General features: G+C 38.9%; 1 protein-coding gene across 2 annotated transcripts in view; it reads left to right on the top strand.

The window, feature by feature from the left end:
• Nucleotides 1-21,652, top strand: part of CDK19 (cyclin dependent kinase 19) — a 437,090-nt gene that overhangs the window by 409,602 nt on the left and 5,836 nt on the right. The gene's annotated exons all lie outside the window — the stretch shown is intronic.

Genomic DNA, 21,652 nt, shown 5'->3' with positions numbered 1-21,652 from the left:
GTTTAAAAGCCTATATTAAATTGTACCAGTGTCCTCTTATTGACCTTATCTGCTCTGGGGAGAGGGCACTGCTTATTGTCTCTTGAGCTGACACTTTTATTGGCTTGCTGCATTAATGTATATACAATAACAGGTAGTCTGAAACTATTTATAAAGGGGAGTCTGGTTTTATCAAAGGAAACACAAACAGCACGTTTCTTCTATGTTTTTAGCACACAGGTAAAGAAAATTAACCAGGGTCGGCTCCAGAACGAATGAAATGGGGGGGCATTTTTTTTTCACGAGGGGGCACGCATTTAAAAAGCATGTATGAGAGTCACAATAACAGCAGACCTACTGTGGCAGTCCAGGGGTTACATTTATCAGATCTCTGGCTGTGCAGGAGTTAGATTTGTTTATATTTCTGGAAGTGCAGCGGTTACATGTGTCATATCTCAAGGAGTATAGGGGTTACATTTATAAGATGTCTGGCAGTGCCGCAGCAGTTACATTTACCAGATTTATGGCAGTGCAGGGGTTACATTTGTCATATCTCAGGAATGTCTCCCACATATGACACAGCCAGTGGACACTGTTTGCATGTGTAGCTCTACCAATGACCCTACTAATGATCAAATAAGCGTTTACGTGACAATAAGTTTGAGTGCCAAGCAGTACATTACTTGTACAGATATTATTAATTATATTTACCAGCACACACACAGTATATACAGTATGTATATACACACAAATTATATATATATATATATATATACAAACACACATACACACGGTATATATGTATATACACACACACATATATATATATATATATATATATATATACACACACAAACAATATATATATATATATATATATATATATATATATATACACACAGTGTGTGTATTTTGTGTATGTATGTATGTGTGTGTGTATATATATATTTTTTTTATATATATATATATATATATATATATAATAAAACAACCTTGGTGACAAATAGGAGATGTTTTGAAACTCATTGTTTCACTCATTGTCCCACAGCTACATTTGAAGTGTGTGTATGTGAGCACCTATAATCTGACACACATTTTACACTGATCACTGCAGATTAAGCAGGCACAATGCACACTTGTTTTGTTAGACCTGCAGCGGGGAAACCAAGGAATTCCCCATTTGCTTCTTTATCTGTGGCTTTTTATAAAGCACAATAGGGAAGGGATACTACCCTCACACACACATTGGTTATACGGCTGTGTTTTCACAAAATTACTTCTGCCTTCCCTCTCACTAACTGTTAGCTTCTCCCAGCACTTCCTGCAGAGGTCTGATGATGTCATCATCTCACTTCAGCTCTGTAGTAAGTGGGCTAGCAGGAGGAGGGGCATTGCAAGGCCTAGGTTAACTGTGAGAGCACCAGCAGGGAAATGCAACTTTATTTGTTATCTGGTTGTAAATAGAGGAGAGTAAAGAGATTAGCTGGGCCCTCCGGTGGTGGATCTCCAGGGTCCAGTGGCTGCAAATGGTTGATGCCACATTTGGGACCCTGGACGTTCCGTCACTTTTAAAATGTTTTTTTAAAAATCACTTATTTTGCCCTGGGGGGCACAGCATTCCATTTAGGGGGGCATTGCCCCCCCCCAATGCCCCCCTTAGAGCCGACCCTGAAATTAACCCCATAGCATCTCAATCATGAGGTATTCATGACAAGCACATTATAACATTCTAATATTTGGTTTGCACAGCTTGTACAAATCCTTAACACACAAAAGCTTGGACTGCGGTGTAGTATTTAAAGTGGTCTTAAATTATGTCATAACATATAAAAGACTACTATTTAAACATGTTTATTTTTTGAAAATCAAAAATACAAAAATGTCTTGTCACAAACAGCGCTCAATCCCATTAATAAAACATAAACATTAATTATACAAACTTTATAAAAATGGTCCACAACAATAGTGCTCGCTCCAAGTAAGCAAGGTAATGACAGAGGGGCCTATATATCATCGGTCTGCCCGACATGATTCGCTCTTTTCACTGATTTCCCTGTCCCCCAGAACAAAAGAACCCTTGCTAACCAATCACAAACTAATATGCAGTTATAACATGAACTCTGTTTGCACATGTGCAGTCAAGGAAAGCGATTTGGGGTAGCCTGCCCTTTTCAATTCTTGTAAGGTGGTATAGCACTGATTTAGCTTAGTAAATTAGTACAAATATTTATTTAACAGACATATATTCATGTTTAATCTTTGTCTAATAGCTAAGTAAAAATAAATATTTATTTCTCCTGTTAAGTGTGGTCAGTCCACGGGTCATCATTACTTCTGGGATATTAACTCCTCCCCAACAGGAAGTGCAAGAGGATTCACCCAGCAGAGCTGCCATATAGCTCCTCCCCTCTACGTCACACCCAGTCATTCTCTTGCACCCAACTAATAGATAGGATGTGTGAGAGGACTGTGGTGATTATACTTAGTTTTATACCTTCAATCAAAAGTTTGTTATTTTATAACAGCACCGGAGTGTGTTGTTCCTTCTCTGGTAGAATTTGAAGAAGAATCTACCTGAGTTTTTTGTATGATTTTAGCCGGCGTAGTTAAGATCATATTGCTGTTCTCGGCCATCTGAGGAGTGAGGTAAACTTCAGATCAGGGGACAGCGGGCAGGTTAATCTGCAAAGAGGTATGTAGCAGCATATTATTTTCTGACAATGGAATTGACTGAGAAAATTCTGCCATACCGATATAATGTAAGCTCAGCCTTAAATGCAGTAGTAGCAACTGGTATCAGGCTGTCATGTATGTATATTTACACTTCAGTATTCTGGGGAATGGCACTTCACTGGGATAATACTGTATGCATAAGACTTTAGCCTAATTTGCAGTGACTAGCAACAGGCTTTCTAATGACATTTCATTTATTTGATGTTAAACGTTTTTGCTGGCATGTTAAATCGTTTAATTTTCTGAGGTACTGGGTGAAAAAATGTTTTGGGCACTGTTTTTTTCCACTTGGCAATCGTTTTATTTAATTTAAGACAGTTTACTGATCTCCTTCACTGTTGTGTGTGAGGGGGAGGGGCCTATTTTGGCGCTTTTGCTACGCATCAAAAATTCAGTCAGAAGTCTCTTGTCTTCCCTGCATGATCCGGTTCGTCTCTACAGAGCTCAGGGGTCTTCAAAACTTATTTTGAGGGAGGTAATCACTCACAGCAGAGCTGTGAGATTGTAACTGACTGTGATAAAAAACGTTTATTTCTGTACTTTTTTTCTGCTATTCAGGGTTAGTTATCCATTACTAATGGGGGCAATCCTTTGCTAAAATTGTGTTTTTACCGGAAAGAATTTGAGGTTATAGTTTCTCAAGTTTATTATTTCTCAACTGTCATAACTTTTTTCTGTGCTTCTTAAAGGCACAGTACGTTTTCATATTATTTGTAAATTGCTTTGAAAAGTATTTCCAAGTTGCTAGTTTGTTTGCTAGTGTGTTAAACATGTCTTATTCAGAGGAATATCTCTGTGCTATATGTGCTAAAGCCAAAGTGGAGCCCAATCGAAATTTATGTACTAATTGCATTGATGCTACTTTAAATAAAAGTCAATCTGTACAAATTGAACATATTTCACCAAACAACGAGGGGAGAGTTATGCCGACTAACTCGCCTCACGTGTCAGTACCTGCATCTCCCGCTCGGGAGGTGCGTGATATTGTAGCGCCGAGTACATCAGGGCGGCCATTACAAATCACATTACAGGATATGGCTAATGTTATGACTGAAGTTTTGGCTAAATTACCAGAACTAAGAGGTAAGCGTGATCACTCTGGGGTGAGAACAGAGTGCGCTGTTGATAATAGGGCCATGTCTGATACTGCGTCACAGTATGCTGAACATGAGGACGGAGAGCTTCAATCTGCAGGTGACGGTTCTGATCCCAATAGAATGGATTCAGACATTTCTAATTTTAAGTTTAAACTCGAAAACCTCCGTGTACTGTTAGGGGAGGTATTAGCAGCTCTGAATGATTGTAACACCGTTGCAATCCCAGAAAAATTATGTAGGCTGGATAGATACTATGCGGTACCGGCGAGTACTGACGTATTTCCTATACCTAAGAGGCTTAGAGAGATAATTATTAAGGAGTGGGATAGGCCCGGTGTACCCTTTTCCCCCCCTCCTGTGTTTAGAAAAATGTTTCCAATAGACGCCACCACACGGGACTTATGGCAGACGGTCCCTAAGGTGGAGGGAGCGGTTTCTACTCTGGCTAAGCGTACCACTATCCCAGTGGAGGATAGCTGTGCCTTTTCAGATCCAATGGATAAAAAATTAGAGGGTTACCTTAAGAAAATGTTTGTTCAACAAGGTTTTATATTGCAACCCCTTGCATGTATTGCGTCTGTCACGGCCGCGGCCGCTTTTTGGTCCGAGTCCCTGGAAGAGACTCTTGACTCAATAACTATAGATGAGATTTCAAACAAGCTTAAGACACTTAAGCTAGCTAATTCATTTATTTCGGATGCCGTAGTACATTTAACTAAACTTACGGCTAAGAATTCCGGATTCGCCATTCAGGCACGCAGAGCACTGTGGCTAAAATCCTGGTCAGCTGACATTACTTCTAAATCTAAATTACTTAACATACCTTTCAAAGGGCAGACCTTATTCGGGCCCGGGTTGAAAGAAATTATCGCTGACATTACAGGAGGTAAAGGCCATGCCCTGCCTCAAGACAGAGCCAAACCTAAGGCTAGACAGTCTAATTTTCATTCCTTTCGTAATTTCAAAGCAGGAGCAGCATCAACTTCCTCTGCACCAAAACAGGAAGGAGCTGTTGCTCGCTACAGACAAGGCTGGAGACCTAACCAGTCCTGGAACAAGGGCAAGCAGGCCAGGAAACCTGCTGCTGCCCCTAAGACAGCATGAATTGAGGGCCCCCGATCCGGGAACGGATCTAGTGGGGGGCAGACTTTCTCTCTTCGCCCAGGCTTGGGCAAGAGATGTCCAGGATCCCTGGGCGTTAGAGATCATATCTCAGGGATATCTTCTGGACTTCAAATCCTCTCCCCCAAAAGGGAGATTTCATCTGTCAAGGTTGTCAACAAACCAAATAAAGAAAGAGGCGTTTCTACGCTGTGTACAAGATCTTTTACTAATGGGAGTGATCCATCCGGTTCCGCGGTCGGAACACGGACAAGGGTTTTACTCAAATCTGTTTGTGGTTCCCAAAAAAGAGGGAACTTTCAGGCCAATCTTGGATTTAAAGATCCTAAACAAATTCCTAAGAGTTCCATCGTTCAAAATGGAAACTATTCGGACAATTCTACCCATGATCCAAAAGGGTCAGTACATGACCACAGTGGATTTAAAGGATGCTTACCTTCACATACCGATTCACAAGGATCATTACCGGTATCTAAGGTTTGCCTTCCTAGACAGGCATTACCAGTTTGTAGCTCTTCCATTCGGATTAGCTACGGCTCCAAGAATCTTCACAAAGGTTCTGGGTGCTCTTCTGGCGGTACTAAGACCGCGAGGAATTTCGGTAGCTCCGTACCTAGACGACATTCTGATACAAGCTTCAAGCTTTCAAACTGCCAAGTCTCATACAGAGTTAGTACTGGCATTTCTAAGGTCGCATGGATGGAAGGTGAACGAAAAGAAGAGTTCTCTCTTTCCACTCACAAGAGTTCCCTTCTTGGGGACTCTTATAGATTCTGTAGAAATGAAGATCTATCTGACAGAAGACAGGTTAACAAAGCTTCAAAATGCATGCCGTGTCCTTCATTCCATTCAACACCCGTCAGTGGCTCAATGCATGGAGGTAATCGGCTTGATGGTAGCAGCAATGGACATAGTACCCTTTGCACGCCTACATCTCAGACCGCTGCAATTGTGCATGCTAAGTCAGTGGAATGGGGATTACTCAGACTTGTCCCCTACTCTGAATCTGGATCAAGAGACCAGAAATTCTCTTCTATGGTGGCTTTCTCGGCCACATCTGTCCAGGGGGATGCCATTCAGCAGGCCAGATTGGACAATTGTAACAACAGACGCCAGCCTACTAGGTTGGGGCGCTGTCTGGAATTCTCTGAAGGCTCAGGGACAATGGAATCAGGAGGAGAGTCTCCTGCCAATAAACATTCTGGAATTGAGAGCAGTTCTCAATGCCCTTCTGGCTTGGCCCCAGTTAACAACTCGGGGGTTCATCAGGTTTCAGTCGGACAACATCACGACTGTAGCTTACATCAACCATCAGGGAGGGACAAGAAGCTCCCTAGCAATGATGGAAGTATCAAAGATAATTCGCTGGGCAGAGTCTCACTCTTGCCACCTGTCAGCAATCCACATCCCGGGAGTGGAGAACTGGGAGGCGGATTTCCTAAGTCGTCAGACTTTTCATCCGGGGGAGTGGGAACTTCATCCGGAAGTCTTTGCCCAAATTCTTCGACGTTGGGGCAAACCAGAGATAGATCTCATGGCGTCTCGACAGAACGCCAAGCTTCCTTGTTACGGGTCCAGATCCAGGGATCCGGGAGCGGTTCTGATAGATGCTTTGACAGCACCTTGGACCTTCGGATGGCTTATGTGTTTCCACCCTTCCCGATGCTTCCTCGATTGATTGCCAGAATCAAACAGGAGAGAGCATCGGTGATTCTAATAGCGCCTGCGTGGCCACGCAGGACTTGGTATGCAGATCTAGTGGACATGTCATCCTGTCCACCTTGGTCTCTGCCTCTGAGACAGGACCTTCTGATTCAGGGTCCCTTCAAACATCAAAATCTAATTTCTCTGAAGCTGACTGCTTGGAAATTGAACGCTTGATTTTATCAAAACGTGGTTTTTCTGAGTCAGTAATTGATACCTTAATACAGGCTAGGAAGCCTGTTACCAGAAAGATTTACCATAAAATATGGCGTAAATACTTATATTGGTGCGAATCCAAGAGTTACTCATGGAGTAAGGTTAGGATTCCTAGGATATTGTCTTTTCTACAAGAAGGTTTAGAAAAGGGTTTATCCGCTAGTTCCTTAAAGGGACAGATTTCAGCTCTGTCCATTCTTTTACACAAACGTCTGTCAGAGGTTCCGGACGTTCAAGCTTTTTGTCAGGCTTTAGCTAGGATCAAGCCTGTGTTTAAAACTGTTGCTCCACCATGGAGTTTGAACTTAGTTCTTAATGTTTTACAGGGTGTTCCGTTTGAACCCCTTCATTCCATTGATATCAAGCTGTTATCTTGGAAAGTTCTGTTTTTAATGGCTATTTCCTCGGCTCGAAGAGTCTCTGAGTTATCTGCCTTACATTGTGATTCTCCTTATCTGATTTTTCATTCAGACAAGGTAGTTCTGCGTACTAAACCTGGGTTCTTACCTAAGGTGGTCACTAACAGGAATATCAATCAAGAGATTGTTGTTCCATCTTTGTGTCCTAATCCTTCTTCGAAGAAGGAACGTCTTCTACACAATCTAGATGTAGTCCGTGCCCTGAAATTTTATCTACAGGCAACTAAGGATTTTCGACAAACGTCTTCCCTGTTTGTCGTTTATTCTGGTCAGAGGAGAGGTCAAAAAGCTTCGGCTACCTCTCTCTCTTTTTGGCTTCGTAGCATAATACGTTTAGCCTATGAGACTGCTGGACAGCAGCCTCCTGAAAGAATTACAGCTCATTCTACTAGAGCTGTGGCTTCCACTTGGGCCTTTAAGAATGAGGCTTCTGTTGAACAGATTTGCAAGGCTGCAACTTGGTCTTCTCTTCATACTTTTTCCAAATTTTACAAATTTGACACTTTTGCTTCTTCGGAGGCTGTTTTTGGGAGAAAGGTTCTTCAGGCAGTGGTTCCTTCCGTATAAAGAGCCTGCCTGTCCCTCCCATCATCCGTGTACTTTAGCTTTGGTATTGGTATCCCAGAAGTAATGATGACCCGTGGACTGACCACACTTAACAGGAGAAAACAAAATTTATGCTTACCTGATAAATTCCTTTCTCCTGTAGTGTGGTCAGTCCACGGCCCGCCCTGTTTTTATTGCAGGTCTAAATTTTTAAATTATACTCCAGTCACCACTGCACCCTTTGGCTTCTCCTTTCTCGTTGGTTCTCGGTCGAATGACTGGGTGTGACGTAGAGGGGAGGAGCTATATGGCAGCTCTGCTGGGTGAATCCTCTTGCACTTCCTGTTGGGGAGGAGTTAATATCCCAGAAGTAATGATGACCCGTGGACTGACCACACTACAGGAGAAAGGAATTTATCAGGTAAGCATAAATTTTGTTTTATGCACAATAATATTAACACCTATACTACCTTGTATGTTCACTGCTATTGCAAAGAATGCTATTCCTATCATGATTGTTGATGCAAAACTGATAATCCACCGTAAAAGAGTATGGAGAATGTGAGGTAGGAGGGGGTAAACAAAACCTCACAGATAAATTAGCTAAAAGTATTTACCAAAGTCTGACTGGGAGAAAGTGCAACATGTACAATTTTCAGATGTATTTTACAGCAAAAGGAAGCAAAATAAATCATGAATGTATATTGCAATAATGTTTCATTTTCAATAATGAAACATTTTATGTGTTGTTGAAATGCAGAGTTTAAAGGGACATAATAACCATTGGCAAAATCATTTGAAAGAGATGCTGTGTAACTATAAAAAGCTGACAATGAAATATCACCTGACATCACTATGTAAAAATGGGAAGATATTTTACAAATAATTCCAGTCAGGGACAAAAAGTCTCAATCCTCAAGGAGTCTTCTGAACTACAAACCTAATTACCTAACTTTCAATCTAGCAAGTGGAGTTAATGCTTAAAGTGAATGTCAACTTTCAAGAATGAGTGCCCTGTTTTTAAAAATACTATTAAAAACAGGGCCACTTTCTTTCATGAAAGTTTACATTTAACCGGTTTTGTTAAAATACTTACCTTTTCTTCTTGAAGCCGGAGAAGCAATTCCCCCTCCTGCCGCTCCTCTCTTCTTACGTCAGCAATGATGAATACGGCATCCTCCAATCATGGCTTCCCCCCCAGGGGAATCATTGCCTGAGCCAACATTGTGATTGGAGGAAGCCGGATTTGTCATTGCTAAAGTATGAAGTGACGAGCGGCAGGAGGGGGAATCGCTTCTCCGGATTCAAGAAGAAAAGGTAAGTATTTTAATAAAACCAGTGAAATGTAAACTTTCATGAATGAAAGTGTCCCTGTTTTTAATAGTATTTTTAAAAACCGGGCACTCATTCTTGAAATTTGACATTCACTTTAAGGGTGTGTTTGCTTTCTTACAGACATGATACTTCAAACTATTTTAAGACTTTCCTTCAATTTCACCAATACATCAACTTCCATGTGGAATTAGGAGGATTAAGCACAATTCTTTACAATCCTTCATATTTGGCATAATTGGCCAATATTTATAAAAATTGTAGTGGAACCACCCTTGAAGATACCGTTGTTCTTGGAAGTTCTACATCAAGACCCTACTCACAGAAGCTAATGTTGGTAGCTTTTGTTTGTGATGGGGGGATATTGCAAGAAAAATCATTATTTAAATGGGAATTACTATAAGGCATAATGTTGTCTGGCACTAGGAGGGGATATAATTTGGGAATCATTTTCAGAAAAACAGTTTTATTTCTAATAAAAGCTTTCACTGGCATTAGTTGTAAGAAATAAAGATTGTCATATATAATATAGAACATCACTCAGGCACAATCAATAGCGCTTCTATCTTTTACGCTCATATTATAGCTCATATTACAAGTATAAAGTTATTTTTAGTGTTTGAGCAATAGTCTACATATTCATGTAGGTCTGTGCTATACTATGTTAATGAAAGTTAAGTATAAAACATTTCATATACACACAAAAAGTATACCTATATATATATATATATATATATATATATATATATATACTATAATCGCATTTGTAATGCGTCCGTCGGTGTCGCCAGTTGTGCACGCATCCTCAAAGGAATGTTGGCTGCGCAAGGCAGCCAAAAGAATGTTGGCTGTGCACGCAGCCAAAAGAATCCACTTGGATGCAGCGAAGCTGCATTCCGTTGGATTCCGAAAATGGCAGGGTGGTTTTCAGGATCCACCTGGATTCAGCGTAGGCAAACCTGAAGCCTTAAAAAAAAAACATGCAACGGCCCGCACGAAATAACAAATGAACATGTAACCACTCACAAGAAATAAATAAAAAACATGTAACCGCCCTCACAAAGTATTAACAAACATCTAAACCGCAAACCCCCACATTGCAAAATAATAAAGTAATTAACCCCTAATCTGCACATAACATAATTAAAATATTAACCCCTAAACTGCCAACCCTCCACATCGCAAAATAAACCTTATTAACCCCTAAACCGCCAAACCCCCACATCACAATACATCTAATTAACCTATAAACCCCTAAACCGTCAAACCCCCACATTGCAATAAACCTAATTAACCCCTAAACCGCCAACCCCCCCACAACGCAAATAACTAATTTAATTATTAAGCCCCCTAACCCTAAATTAACCCCAATACTAAGTTACACTTAAAACCTAATGTTAAATTACAAAAAAAACTCTAATGTTACAAAAAATAAAAAACTCTAAAATTACAGAAACAAATAAACAAAATGATCAAAAATAAAAAAATTAAACCTAATCCCTATGAAAATAAAAACACCGCCTAATCTAAACTACCAATAGCCCTTAAAAGGGCCTTTTGTAGGGCATTGCCCTAAGTTAAATAGCTCTTTTACGTTTAAAAAAATACTAAGTCCCCCTAACAGTAAAAAAAACCCCACTCACCAATCCCCCCAAAATAAAAAAAACTAACACAAAAAAACCTAAACTACCCATTGCCCCTAAAGGGGCATTTGTATGGGCATTGTCATTAAAGGGCTTTCAGCTCTTTTACAGCCCATTAAATCCCTAATCTTAAAAATAAAAAAAAAATCCTAAAACTACGACCCAAATAAGTACTGAAGGCAGGCGGAGAAGGTCTTCTTCCACGCGGCTCCATCATCTTCTATCTTCATCCGGAGTGAAGGCGGCACGGAGCGGAGGTGCGAAGCTAGCTTCCCCGATGCACGGATCCTCAGCGGTGGTCCTCATTGGCGTGGAGGCTCCTCTTCATGCGATCATCTGTCGCACACTGAAGATTGAATGCAAGGTACCCCATATTTATTGGGGTACCTTGCATTCCTACTGGCTGAAATTTTGAAATGAGCCAATAGGATGAGAGCTACTGAAATCTTATTGGCTGATTTGAACAGCCAATAGGATTTCAGTAGCTCTAATCCTATTGGCTGATTTTAAAATATCAGCTAATAAGAATGAAAGTTACCCCAAATTGAATGAGGTACCTTGCATTCAATTTTTAGTGTACGCCGGAGATCGGGTGAAGAGGAGCCTCCACCCCGCGGAAGACCGCTCCCCACCTCCGCTCCACACCGCCTTCGCACAGGATGAAGATAGAAGATGATGGAGCCGCCTGGAAGAAGCTCTTCTCCGCCGGACTTCAGGAACGGTGGGTACCTACTTGGAGCTTAGTTTTAGTATTTTTTTTATTTTAAGATTAGGGATTTAATGGGCTGTAAAAGAGCCAATTGCCATTTTAGGGGCAGTAAAAGAGCTGAATGCCCTTTTAAGGGCAATGCCCATACAAATCCCCATTTAGGGGCAATGGGTAGTTAAGGTTTTTTTTAAGTGTTAGGTTTTTTTATTTTGGGGGGGGTTGGGTGAGGGGTTTTACTGTTAGGGGTAATTGTTCATTTTTGTAAGTAAAAGACCTGTTTAACTTAGGGCAATGCCCTACAAAAGACAATTTTAAGGGCTATTGGTAGTTTAGTATTAGATTTTTATTTTTATAGGGGTATTAATTCAGGTTTAATTTTTTTATTTTGGATAGCTTTGTTTATTTTTTTCTGTAATTTTACATTTTTTATTTTTAGTAAAATTAGCTTGGGGGTTTGGATTTTTTAAACATAAACTGTCCTCTGGGCAGGCTTATCACCTAGTATATATATATATATATATATATATATATATATATATATATATATATGGATAGAGCAAAGAATAGGGTGAAAGCGCATCTGGCCAAATTCTATATAATCTCCTGTGAATGTCAGGGGACGCTACTCCACAGTAATATTAAAATAGTGGAAAAAATATGGTGTGTTAGGGGAATAGGTTCAGTATAATACCTTATATTAGATAGTATACATATACATTTTAAAAAAGTAGGAAAAATGATAACAAATACATCAATCAATAACTACAACGAATTAAATGAAATAAAATAAAATACTGGAAAAAGGAAATGTCTCTGTATGTGTCTGAAAAGGACACAGTAGAATCAAAAATAATATATATATATATATATATTTTGTATAATAATAATAATAATAATAAGACAAGTAAAAGTGTCTTATTCTAAGTAAAAATAATACATTTTGATGTCAAGTTTCAAGAGAAGTGATCAAACAGTCTCTATCTTTAGGTGTGTAGATGAGGTTCTTAAAAGTCTTCTTATCCGTGTCTGGTTAAGAGATGGGTACTCACCAGATTTCACCTCAATCTAATGAGGTAAGTTCAACGCCCGTAAAGAGACTCCTTTGATTATCTAGAAAGTGCTGCAGGGAGCTCTTGGTCTTGTCTTGAGAAATGACTTCCTTCTTTTCCCAGAAGAGTATAGGACACCATTCAGTGCTTCCACAGGAGTACAAACATAGAACGAGAAGGAACACTAATAGTGTAATACTGTATATTTATTGGCATATAAAATGCCTCTGACGAAGAAGTACTCACTCTGAGATAATACTTTGAAACGCGTAAGGCGGCTTTATAAGGGCTACCCGGTCCTGGTATTTTCTTTCACGACACGCTGGTCATCCTATACAAGTGTGAATTAACTTTGTGGATCATCATTGTTTTTTACGCTATACATACCTCATTTGTTGAGGTTTCTTCTTGTAAGCATATTACCAAAGGAATCGTATATATGTTTATTTTATATGCCAATAAATATACAGTATTACACTATTAGTGTTCCTTCTCGTTCTATGTTTGTACTCCTGTGGAAGCACTTAATGGTGTCCTATACTCTTCTGGGAAAAGAAGGAAGTCATTTCTCAAGACAAGACCAAGAGCTCCCTCAAGCACTTTCTAGATAATCAAAGGAGTCTCTTTACGGGCGTTGTACTTACCTCATTAGATTGAGGTTAAATCTGGTGAGTACCCATCTCTTAACCAGACACGGATAAGAAGACTTTTAAGAACCTCATCTACACACCTAAAGATAGAGACCGTTTGATCACTTCTCTTGAAACTTGACATCAAAATTTATTATTTTTACTTAGAATAAGACGCTTTTACTTGTCTTATTATTATTATTATTATACAAAATATATATATATATTATTTTTGATTCTACTGTGTCCTTTTCAGACAGATACAGAGACATTTCCTTTTTACAGTATTTTATTTTATTTCATTTAATTCGTTGTAGTTATTGATTGATGTATTTGTTATCATTTTTCCTGCTTTTTTAAAATGTATATGTATACTATCTAATATAAGGTATTATACTGAACCTATTCCCCTAACACACTTTATTTTTTCCACTATTTTAATATTACTGTGGAGTAGCGTCCCCTGACATTCACAGGAGATTATATAGAATTTGGCCAGATGCGCTTTCACCCTATTCTTTGCTCTATCCTTAACTTTTATTGGGAAGTTTAATAGGGATATCACCTTCCCTTTTGGGGCATAGCTGCTTTGACCATCTCCTTTAGCTACCTGATAAAATATACATATATATGTTTTGCCTATAAATATAGACAAATCTAAGCCTTGAATTTGTCACTGAGTTAAGCACCAATACAATTTCTTTTTCAGGCTGATCCAAAGCGCAGTCCCCAAGTGTTTTGTTCTACCTTAGATCATCACACTTTTAGTCCTCTTGTTCATTTATATATATATATATATATATATATATATATATATATATATCAGTTTGGATGGGGTTTTAGTGCTGAAACTAATGGTAATATAAATTAGATTAGATTATCTTTGGATATAGGTTTGAATAGTGCTCCATTTTTTATAGAAGAAATAGAATTGAAAGAAAAAGTATAGTGCAACAAAATTCTTAAATCCTTAATGATTTTAAAATGATACAAAATGAAATTCTCACCTTTTTATACCTCATCGATATGAGATATAAATAATGCCTGGAGGGGATATCAATCCCTTTCTGTGGTAATGGTGAGAAAATATGGTGAGAAAATATGTGTAGAGATAGAAAAAAACACTTCTCTGTTGTAAAGAAAAGTGTTTATATGGTTTTGCTGTCACAGGAATTGCTTTTTTATATGTGTATATTGTGTAATTAAAACTGAAAGGGTCACTGAACCCAATTTTTTTCTTTCATGATTCAGATAGAGCATGCAATTTTAAGCAACTTTCTAATTTACTCCTATTATCATATTTTCTTCGTTCTCCTGCTATATTTGAAAAAGAAGGCATCTAAGCTAAGGAGCTAAAAAAAGAAAAACATGGAGCGCAAAAAAGAAAACAAAGAAAAGATCATTGTGCAGTAAATCAGGGTAAAAATGACAATTTAATAATGACAAAAAACAAACTCACAAACAAACCCTCAAACAATATGAGGTATGTGACAGCGTGTTGTATAGATGTTACTATACAATCTCACAATATCCTTTTTTCTCCCTCCTGGCTAACTTGGCTGTGACCGTTCAGTCTCAGTGTGTCTCACAGGAAGTCAGGATACAGGGTCTTAGTTAAAGTCCTTCAAGCAGTCCTTCAAGCAAAATTTCCAACTGTGATTTCTCAGCGTGTGCGTGTGGGCGTGGCCTTACTCGTTTCGCGGGAAGCCTCTGACGAAGCGGGAGGAGTCCCGCAAAACGCGTAAGGCTACGCCCACACGCACACGCTGAGTTACGCTGTGATCCCTAAGGTTAGGAGTATCTGTTGCCGGCTATACGGATTTACCTACCGTATGAGGGAAATCACAGTTGGAAATTTTGCTTGAAGGACTGCTTGAAGGACTTTAACTAAGACCCTGTATCCTGACTTCCTGTGAGACACACTGAGACTGAACGGTCACAGCCAAGTTAGCCAGGAGGGAGAAAAAAGGATATTGTGAGATCGTATAGTAACATCTATACAACACGCTGTCACATACCTCATATTGTTTGAGGGCTTGTTTGTGAGTTTGTTTTTTGTCATTATTAAATTGTCATTTTTACCCTGATTTACTGCACAATGATCTTTTCTTTGTTTTCTTTTTTGCGCTCCATGTTTTTCTTTTTTTAGCTTCTATCTCATCGCCATCACACCAGTGATTTAAAAGGAGCTGCATAAAAATTAGAGACACTGCTTTTTCACTTGGACATTGCTACACAGGCATCCAAAGAGACACTACCTGCAATAAAGTAGGAAGGCTTCCCTTATTATTTATTCTTGTTTAACTGTATTGCATGTTTCCATATTGTTGGTATTTATATACATTTAACATTCGCTTGTCTGTTTTGGAATTTTTTCAAGATTTTACTTATACAGCAGCATTCTAAGGATATATGAGTTTGGCGCTTTTCAAAGTGTTTGTTTGTTTTTATCTAAGCTAAGGAGCCAGCCAATTTTAAGTTTAGAACCCTGGACAGCACTTGTTTATTGGTGGGTGAATTTATCCCAGGTTGTTCATCAAAAAATGGGCCGGCATCTAAACTTACATTCTTGCTTTTCAAATAAAGATACCAAGAGAATGAAGAAAATTTGATAATAGGACTAAATTAGAAAGTTGCTTAAAATTGCATGTTCTATCTGAATCACAAAAGAAAAAAATTGGTTTCAGTGTCCCTTTAAAATAAAGACTGTGAAAGACTATCCGACGCAATATCACTCGGCCCTAGACTCCAAAAAAAGAGGAGTCTCTATTTTAATACACTCTTCCATACCATTCACACATAGAGAAACTATATCAGACAAAGAAGGCAGATATATATTAATATTTGGGCGAATAGGGGAGGTAGATGTTCTTCTATGTAATGTATATGCTCCTAACGAACAACAAGACAAGTTTTTAACATAATTTCAAACTTGTTGACTAGCTGGTCCAGGATGCAAATAATTTTGGCGGGAGACTTTAATGTCGACCTCCAGTCATTAGCAGAACAAGCCTCTACCTTACTATCCAAAAAAAAACAACGACAGCAGGTAGTTGCTAAAAACATCCTGGAGCTGCTTGGCCAACACACGTTACATGATACATGGCAGGCATTAAATGGGAAGACCAATGACACTACCTTACACTCGACAGCACATAATAGATACACGAAAATAGACTATGTTTACACCAGCCAGATTTTACAACCAGCGATGCAATCCATAGATATCTATCCCTGCGTATGGTCAGACCACTCTATTACACAACTAAGCTTCGGGGACTTATCAGACCCGAAACGGACAAAGACTTGGACATATGACTCAGCTTGCATTAGAAACCCACTTATGAAAGACAAAATACTTAAAAACTTAGAAGAATATTGGCGGATTAATGTAGATTCCACAGAAAACCCTATAACACCCTGGGCGGCACATAAATCAGTGATCAGGGGAATACTGATTAAAGAAAAAGCAATATATAGGAAACAGAATGATCTTCTCATGAAGCAGTTATATACAGAAATAGACTCTCTAGAGAAAGCACATAAACTAACCCAATCAAAAACTACACTAGCACAATTTACAAACAAAAAACAGAATCTACAATCCATACTAAACGAGCAATCTATAAAAACAGCACACAAACTGAAAACTAATTATTTTATTTTTGCTAATAAGCCCGATAAATATCTAGCAAAGAGAATTAGGGATAATTACCAAGCTCTCTCCATACCAAGTATACAAAACTCTATAGGTTGTGTAACTTCTCACCCTCAGGAAATTGTTAACACATTTGCCCAATACTACAGCACGTTATATGATGGCACAAGGGTGCAGCATAATCTCTCGACACAAAAAACGTTTGACTCCTTTTTACAGAAAGCGAATATGAAACCAATATCTGAAGATTATCGGGTAACACTAAATGCTAAAATCACCCATGCAGAGGTGCTAGCAGCTATAAAAGACCTTAAACCGGGTAAAGCCCCGGGACCCGATGGGTTCCCAGGGGAATATTATAAGGCATTTAAAGATATATTGATCCCCCACATGGTAGTGTTTGCGAACCATATTATGGAGGGGAGATACCTGTGGACCTTCTTCGGGCCAGGATTGTGGTAATACCGAAACAAGGGAAAAATCCTCACCTTTGCGCTAGCTATAGACCGATCTCTCTCATTAATCAGGACCTCAAATAGTCACAAAAAAATTAGCTACTAGATTGAAACATATTCTTCCTTCTGTTATACACCCTGATCAGGTAGGATTTATTAAGGAAAGGGAAGCACCAGATAATATTCGCAGAATGGTATCGGTGATAGACTTTCTTCGCGATCGAGGAGTACCTTCTCTGATCCTATCTTTGGATGCGGAGAAGGCATTCGATAGGGTTGATTGAAAATATATGTTAGCATTAATGACAGCGATGGGTTTTGAGGGTAGATTTCTAGAGGCTATTAAGGGTTTATATTCGACACCCACGGCCCAAGTCAGGGCCATAGGACATCAATCAGAAAATATACATATCCTCAATGGCACGAGACAGGGTTGCCCACTCTCGCCCTTAATTTTTGCATTATGTATAGAGCCGTTAGCTGCATATATATGCAACTCCACAAACATACTAGGATTAGAGATAGGGAATATACACCATAAAATTAGCCTGTTTGCAGACGATGTGTTGCTCACCATTTCGAGACCACTGAGGTCGCTGCCTAACGTGTACCAAGCAATACAATTATTCTCTCAAATATCTGGTTATAAAATAAATGCTGAAAAGTGTGAAGCGCTCCCTATTTCCCTACCACAACATACCATCAAATTAATTGAGGCAAATTTTGATTTCCAATGGGTGTCGGAAGGGTTAAAATATTTAGGGATAAAACTAACAACCCACTCTACAAAATTATATGCGGCAAACTATATCCCCCTTTACAAGGCAATTAGATTGTATCTAGGAAAATGGGATTCTCCTGGTATGGGAGATTATCTGCTATTAAAATGACAATCCTACCCAGAATCTTATACTTGTTTAGAGTGCTTCCAATCAAAATCAATACTCTAGACCTAGATAACCTTCGGCGAGACATACATAGGTTTCTGAGAGATAACAAACACCTGAGGATCCCACATCAAATTTTGGATAGACATAGACAATTAGGCGGGGTGGGAGCTCCTAATTTACATGATTATTACACAGCGGCAAGATTAGCCCAGAGTTCTATGCTTGGTAGACAACAGAAAGATGTTCTTTGGCCCGCCCTAGAAGCAGCAATGGGGGGACAGGAAACACTGGATGGTATTCTCTGGAATACTGAGATACAAAAAAATCATAATCCATACCAAAATAAAACCACACAGATTACTAGACAGCAGTGGGCAAAATCCCGACAGTCAGGAAAGTTATTTCATACACACTCATTGATAATACCCTTAAAATATATAATTAATGAATAATTCAGATATCATATCAAGAAATGGGAAAATAAAGGGTTATACAGGGTGGCGGATATGCTGCTTAATGGTAAAATACTGACATTCACCCATCTCCAACAAAAACTAGAGCCCACCCCAACACGCTGGTTCCTATATCTACAAACGATTTCAGCCAAATGTACATACTTAGGAACAAACAGATTATACAGCCGTCAGACGACTCTGGAACACTTATGCACTGCACTCACTAGACCTAAGAAGGCAATTACTCGACTGTACATTTCTATTCAAGAATCAAGAATCCAATCCAAAACCCCATTAATGTTAAAATGGGAAGCGGATATTGATAGAGAGTTTGAGACTGACAACTGGAACAAAATACTTCACTATTCTAGCAGGGGCCTCATTTGTGCTGACCTAAGAGAGAACATTTTAAAAACATCCTTTAGTTGGTACTTGACCGACAAAGACAGCCCATATGATGAAGGGTAGCTCCAAATACTGCTATAGAGGTTGTAGGGTAAGGGGATCTTATATTCACATGTGTTGGGAGTGCCCCAAAGTCAAAAAAATTTGTCAAGAGCTGTGAACTTTACTGAGTACAACATTGGACGAACAGATCTCTCTCACTCCAGCTCAAGCATTACTGCATGAGAGTATTCCAAGATTTAACTCACATATAAACACTTTTATTAGAATCTTATGCACTACAACAAGAATAGCTATTGCTAAATACTGGAAGACGGAAATACCGTCTTGGGCAGAGGTCCTAGCTAGAATTCAGATGGTATATTCAATGTATGAGACAGCAGCATTTGTACAAGATACAGGACCTACATTCCAGAAAGTTTGGTTTTATTGGATAATAGAAAGTAGTAAAAGACCTGGGCAGAGAGTTGCATAAAGGGCCTTAAGAGGTCAAAGATAGACGATAATACCCTGTCAAGAAAAGAGAAAGGAGAGGAAGTGGTGACTGGCATGCTTGATCAAATTTAAGGGAAAAGTTGGATGAGTAAGCAACTATTAGATACTATAACGATAAACAGTACAGTGATAAAATATGATTCAATGTTTGTTTGTTTTTTGTTTGTTTTTTGTTTATTCTTGTTATGTTAAGTTATATTGGGTTAATGCCCCCCATAGTATTGTATTCCCTGTAGAGAACGACATATTATCTGAGGAGTAGAGGGAATGATAAGGGGAAAATTATGGAAAATGGGACACCCCTCCACACGTTATAATGTAGACAGAAATAACATCATATGAAAGGGTTCAGTAGAGAGACATTGTCGACGTCTACGTGAAAACATATGGGACATTATATAGAGACCCATAAGAGACTTAATACAAAAGGACTTATCCTGGTGGAGAAATATGTTAACTAGAGGTATGCCTATGCAAATAGGACTCTGGATTTTGATGTATGACATAGTCCCATTGTAACCTATATGTAAATTTGCTGATGTTAAAGGTGGAGGAGTGTGGTTAATAAAAATTATTTCAACTAAAATAAAGACTGTGAGCCTGATATTCAAAACCTCACAAGCATGGATAGAAATCACACCAAATCTTTGGGATTTTTTTTTAGACTTTGTATTGTAATGTAGGAGTCTCTGTTTCACATAAAGAACACTATGGGGCCTATCTATTATGGTGCGAGTGGACATGATCCGATATAGTGGATCATGTCCGCTGCACATTCTTGTGAACTGCTGGTGCAATGCCGCCCCTGCAGATTTGCGGCCAATCGGCCGCTAGCAGGGGGTGTCAATCAACCCGATCGTATTCGATCGGGTTGATTTCTGTCCGCCGCCTCAGAGCAGGCGGACAGGTTATGAAGCCTGAAGGCTCGCGGGAAACACAGGGCTTGATAAATATGCACCTATATAGCAACATAAATATTTCTCAAGATAAAATTATGTTTCTACATTTTTTTAAGGGCCTCGTCGTTCCAACAAGAAATCTTAGAATATCTCACCTGAGTAGCGAGGTTTTGAATATCAGGCTCTGTGAGTCACTATTAAAAAATCTATAGTTAAAAAACAACAACTTTCTGTTAAAAGAACTAGATATTTGTCTGAAAAACAATTGTTATTGTCCTTTTAACTTGTTATATTGCATAAAATGTTTCTCAGGCAGAGCAATTACATTATATAAATTCACTTTGTGTAATATTAATTGCCCTTTAAAAATCAAGTCTTCATCCTTTAATTCACTTCTCTTGAAAGGAATTCTGCCAATTATTTCTGCATTTTTCCCATGTACATCTCCCATAAGTAGAAAAAAAAAAAAAATGATGCTGCGTTCAATATACAAGGTACATTGGGGAAGAATTTTGCATCACTACATCAGGATAAATATTTTGAATACTTCTGCCAAAGGGAACAATAATATAATATTTCTAAAATTATTTGATTTATGTGAAGCCCAAAGCAACTGTTTACATGAAGCAGGTTTCAGTCCATTGCATAAAAAAATAGTTGAAAGACTGTAATGCAAATGGTTAATAACTTGTGGTTTGGATTCCTAATTGCAAGAGTTGTAAAACTTTGTGGATTTCATATTTAATTGCAAATAAAATATGTTTATGATAGTTGTTTCTCAGGGTGAAAGTTACTACTAGTCGTATGTTGTAATTACAAATTAATTAAATGAATCAGATAGAAAAAGCAATATTCTTTTAAGTAATGAGGGCCTATTTATCAAGCTCCGTATGGAGCTTGACGCCCTGTGTTTCTGGCGAGCCTGCAGGCTCGCCAGAAACAGCAGTTATGTAGCAGGGGTCTAAAGACCGCTGCTCCATAACCCTGTCCGCCTGCTCTGATGAGGAGGACAGGAATCGCCGGAATTCAACCCGATCGAGTACGATCGGGTTGATTGACACGCCCCTGCTGGTGGCTGATTGGCCGCGAGTCTGCAGGTCCGACAGACATATGATAAATAGGTCTCAATGTATCAGAGCAGGGTTCGTGACTTGTGTGTATGTTATATGAGAGTGTGTGTGGTGTGTTTATATGTGTGTATGTTATATGAGAGTGTG

The sequence above is a fragment of the Bombina bombina genome, chromosome 4 (assembly GCF_027579735.1).
Source record: "Bombina bombina isolate aBomBom1 chromosome 4, aBomBom1.pri, whole genome shotgun sequence".
Taxonomy (NCBI): Eukaryota; Metazoa; Chordata; class Amphibia; order Anura; family Bombinatoridae; genus Bombina; species Bombina bombina.
Note: the sequence above shows the minus strand (reverse complement) of the source record. Positions and strands in the feature narration are given on the sequence as shown.